Here is a 5,102-nt window from a genome sequence, read left to right on the forward strand (position 1 = left end):
AATGCCAAATACGCATAAATTTATGATTAAATATTATTTTTAACTTTTTCTTGCTCTGGGCAAAATAAATATTAATAAATGTCCTAAGTATATTAGTTTAGGTTATACTTTTTAAAAAGTTTAATGAAAAAAAAATATATAATTAATTTTTTTACAATTTTTTATATTTTATATAAAAATTATGTCAAAATTTAAAAAAAAAAAATTTTATTAACAATTACTACGTTAACATTGCCTTAAATATTATGATTTTGTAAGAGAGAGAAAATCACAATAATTTCACCAATGCACAACATTATGATTAACTTTTTCTTGCACTGAGCACGTGAACTTACTTTTCCTTACACAAGAGCCAAGGTTTCTTGGAAATTTCTTACATGAAACACCCGTGACAACCAAGACCTCCAAGCGGAGGTCCCTTTGAATCAGATGCTCTCACAGTTGTCCAAGACCTCCAAGCGAAGGAAATAAATGGCAGTTCAAGTCATTTGTACCAAGGAATTATTGATCTCCTTGAGTCTTTTTGTAGTTGGAAAGTTTGTCACCTGAAAAGGGAGTACAACAATGCAGCACATATCCTTGCTCAATTTGCAAAATGTAATGGAACAAACCAAGTGTGGAAAGGGTGTGTTCCTTGGATGATCCAGCATATAATTGAGTCTGACTGCTCTTTGTGAGTTGTTTCCATGTTTGTGGTTCTGTTGTACTTCAATTTCTTTTTTTTTTTTTGGTAAACAAATTTGTACTTCAATTTCAGTTTCAATGAAATATATAGTTCTCATCAAAAAAAAAAAAAAAAAAAATTACGCATAACGAAACCCACATTTGAACTCTGCTCCTGACATTGACAAGCCTTTGTCCCCCACTTCTTTTTCTCTCTCTCTCTCAAATTATTGAACTGGAAGAAGATGAGCCAAAGCTATTCACAAAGGCTGATAAAAGGCAATATATATAAGAACAACTTTTTGCTTTTTTTTTTTTTTTTTTATTTGTTGTCAAAAAGCATATAAAAAGAAATTATAATTTTTTGGTTTGGCCCTTTTTTTTTTTTTTTTAAAGCAAGAAGTGTTGAGTCTTTTGCTGGAATATTATAAAAAATGAAGTTTATTTGTGATATGAACACTGTTCAAATTCATTTGAAAAAATAAAAAGAAAAACGAATTTCTGCTATACTATTGCCAAAATTTTGAGAAAAGTAAGAGAGATAAGAGAGAAAATATATAACGGAAGGGAGAAGGAGAGAAAAAAACAATTTCGACAATGGTATTGCCAAAATATGTGCCCAAATTTTTCCCAAGCTAGCTTGCCCAAAACACCAACTGACTTGACCGAAATAAGAGAAGAAAAGAGAGAGAAAAAAAAAGAATTACGGCAGTAGAGTTGCCGAAATAGGAGGACAGAAGAAAGAGAAAAAAAAATAAATTTTGGCAATAAAATTGCTGAAATTGGAAGAGAACAAATTGTATTTTGGCAATCCCATTGCCAAAAAAGAGAAGAAAAAAATTTGAATTGTGGCACCGAAATTTTTTTTTGGATTGTGTCAATTAAAATGCTGAAATTGGAGAGAAAAAAAAAAACACTTTATATTTTGGCAGTGCCAATGCCGAAACTGGAGGAAAATATAATTATATAACCATATATAATATTACTATAATAAAAAAATTTATTTTTATTATCACTATTCTTTTTAGATAAATGCTATGTGTATAACATTTTTACAATACTTTTACAACAAATCTTAAGTAGCTAGTTGTGGCGGGTTGCGGGTTGTTATTGATGAAAAAAATTAATTTTAATAATAAATTCAAATTAGAACTAGTAACAATTAAATACCTATAATTTATTGTGAAAGTACATGACACACACAACCCACAAAGAAAGAAAGAAGCATAACACAGCCAAAAAAAAAAAAAAACCTTGTGTATATATTCATATTAATGGTCAATGGAATACATACTTTTCAGTCAAACTGTCATATACGGTTGACCTTTGGCTTCAAAAATTGTTTACAATGATGATTTTCTTTTTAAAACAATTAGTTAACTAATGATATGCTTTTTAAAAATAAATTAATTTCAAATTAAATAAAAATGTTTAGAATGATGATTAAAAAAAAAATTGGTGAAAGAGTGATGTTCTTTTTAAAATTAATTTCAAAATAAATAAATATAATGATCAATCGTATAACCAAACACAAAATTTGAAAGGAAAAAAAAAGTTAAGAACTTGCAAAAATTTATATCATAAAAAAGTGGAAAAAATGTCAAAGATAAATAAGGGTATAAAGGTAAAAATACACAAACTTCCTTTCCCTCCCCTTTATAAACCAAACAAAGGAAAGGAAGGAAATTCTTTCATTTTTTTTCCAGTATCCAAACACTCTTAAGAAAGCTAATTTTCTCTACCCTTTCTTTTCTCTTGCCCTTCTCTCTCTCTTTTCCTTTCTCTTCTCTTCCTCTAACTACAACCAAACAAAGTGTAAATTCAAATGCATTTTCTTTTTGTCGGCCACTTGTGAATTGTTATTGTCCTTCAAAGTTCAATCTTTACGTGTCGAAAGTTTACTACTTTCTTCTATTCTTTTTGAGTTATGATTAGGGTCATTTGGATAAATATTACAAAAAATGAAATTTATTTGTGAATATAGATACTCTTCAAAATTATTTGGAAAAATGAGATAAGCAGATTTTAGCGAAATTCTAAGAAAAAGTATAAGAGATGAGAGAGAAATGATGTGACAGTCCATATTCAGTGCACTAGACCTGGTCAAATGGTAATATATTTTCAAAAGTGAACACATGTCATCATCTCAATGGGTCTAGTATTATTGGACATTAGATCTAAGCCTAACTTTTTTCTTAGAATACCGTCACATCATTTCTCTCTCTTCTCTCATACTATTTCTTAGAATTTCGGCAACTACTGAAATTTGTTTCTCTCTTCATTTTTTCACATCAATTTGAATAGTGCTCATATCACAAATAATTTTCAATATTTATCCAAAAGACACTTATGATCAAGATATAATTTGATGAATTTGTTTTATTTCTCGTGAATATGGAATATGTTTTCAAAAAATCTTGTTACGATTTTATGAGATTTCGACAAATACGTCAACTATTGCCTATTTATCGAGTTTATCATTTTGTCAAATTCACTATCGTCACCATCTATCACTGACAGACTAGCATAAAAGTAGATGATCTACATACTGCTGTTTTAATGGAAGAGTAATGGAATGGAGTAACCACTTAAAATCACCAACAACTTAGACAACAGTTTTCAAATTTTTTTTTTTTGAAATATGTGTGGATGAAAAAGTGTGTGAAAATCCGTATAATGTTATTTAAAAACTAAAAATATGTGTTTAAACACATGTACCAAACATACCCTTAGAAACCATGTCCATCAACGATCTTGTTTATTTTTTATGAGTTATGTTAGGTATACGTATATCATATATTTTACTATATAATACCTACAAAAAATACTTTGGGCAAATTACACTCCCCTCCCTTGAGGTTTGGAGAAATGACATTCACCCTCAAACTCAAAAGGAAAAAACATTTCCCTCCCTTGAGATTTGAAAAAAATAACACTCCCCCCTTCTCTTAATATTAGTAACAAAATATTCCAATTTAAAAAAAAAAAAAATCTCTTTACCAAAGTTTAACCATAATTAGTGAAAAGAGCATTCACATAAAATAAAAAATGAAAAGAGCTTATCTATTAACTATATAAAAAGAGGTAATGCCTCTATAGTGCACTTTTGGTTTCGTGAGTCCTTTTTTTTTTTGTCCTTTTTTTCTCTTTTTTCTTTCTGGAACTCTCCATATCTCTTCTCTCTCTCTCTTTTTTCTCTCTATCATTTCAGGATGACAAGACCAGATCGGCTCAAGAAGAAAGAAAAAAAAAACACGGGAAGAAAGACTGACTAATTTTTCCAGTAAGTATCTCTTTTTTATTTTTGTTTTTCTTTGTTTCTTCAAAATTTCCACTTTTTTTTTTTTTTTTTTGGTTCTTAAGATCTATTTTTGTATTTGTTTCCTTGTGCGTTTCAATCTCTTTGATTGTTTGCTAATACAGGTCTTTTAGGTTTTGATAAAGAAATGAGATTTGGTTCCGTTTTGGGTATTTTTGGCCTACACAAGAAACAGAGTGAGAACGACAAACAGAGAGGGGTGAAAGACGAGAGACCTCGTTAGTGATAGCAGAGCTGAAAGAACTCTGAGTTTCTCTCACCGATCCGCACTCTATTTGCTGAAAAAGCTTTGCCTACTTGAATGGAGAGGGCTTTTCAACTATTATACAAATCAAAGGTCTGGTTTTTTATTTTTATTATGCTGGATATCATGTAAAGAATATGTAATTTTTATTTTTATTTTTGTTTTTTTGATAAGTAGGTAATTTTTATTTGAAACATATATATACATACACATATACCCACTTTTATATATGTAACTCCATTTAAACCTTAATTGACATATCTTTTTTATTTTTTATTTTTTTGAAATAAATAAGCCTTCATCGGATCTCATTTAATTTTTGTCACAGCCTATCTATTTACATATTTTTATTTAGTCAGCAGATTCAAACACCTATTAATTGATCATCATATCTTGTTCTCTCATCATTACAGTCCTCTCTCTACAGCTGTTGAAAGCATTGCGGGACCAATATCACGAAAATTGAGTCGTGAATTCTCAGAAGTTACTGAGGGCTTGGTTGGAATAGAATCTCCAATGTTGGAATTGAAGTCATGTTTAGCTTTTTGGTTAAAGGATGAAGTTTGCTTTATAGGGATTTGGGCAATGGGGGGAATGGGGAAGATAGCCCTCGCTGAAGTTGCCTATAAGATGTTTTCTAAAGAATTTGAAGCTTGTTGTTTTATTGATAATGTTGGGGAAAAATATGAAAAAGAAGGTGAACTTCCACTACAAAAAAATCTTATTTCTCAAATATTACTTTTCATATTTTGAGAAATAAGATTTTTTTGTAGTGAAAGTTCACCTTCTTTTTCATATTTTTCCCCAACATTATCAATAAAACAACAAGCTTCAAATTCTTTAGAAAACATCTTATAGGCAACTTCAGCGAGGGTT

At 29.5% G+C, this 5,102-nt stretch overlaps 1 long non-coding RNA gene across 1 annotated transcript; it reads left to right on the forward strand.

Moving 5' to 3' along the window:
- Nucleotides 1–3,784: 3,784 nt before the first annotated feature.
- On the forward strand, nt 3,785–4,926 carry LOC112002194 (uncharacterized). Its single transcript, XR_002881864.2, has 3 exons — nt 3,785–3,946; nt 4,087–4,319; nt 4,640–4,926. It is a non-coding gene; the product is annotated as an uncharacterized LOC112002194 (long non-coding RNA).
- The last annotated feature ends 176 nt before the right edge of the window (nt 4,927–5,102 follow it).

Source organism: Quercus suber, unplaced genomic scaffold (assembly GCF_002906115.3).
Source record: "Quercus suber isolate HL8 unplaced genomic scaffold, Cork oak 2.0 scaffold_658, whole genome shotgun sequence".
Lineage (NCBI taxonomy): Eukaryota > Viridiplantae > Streptophyta > Magnoliopsida > Fagales > Fagaceae > Quercus > Quercus suber.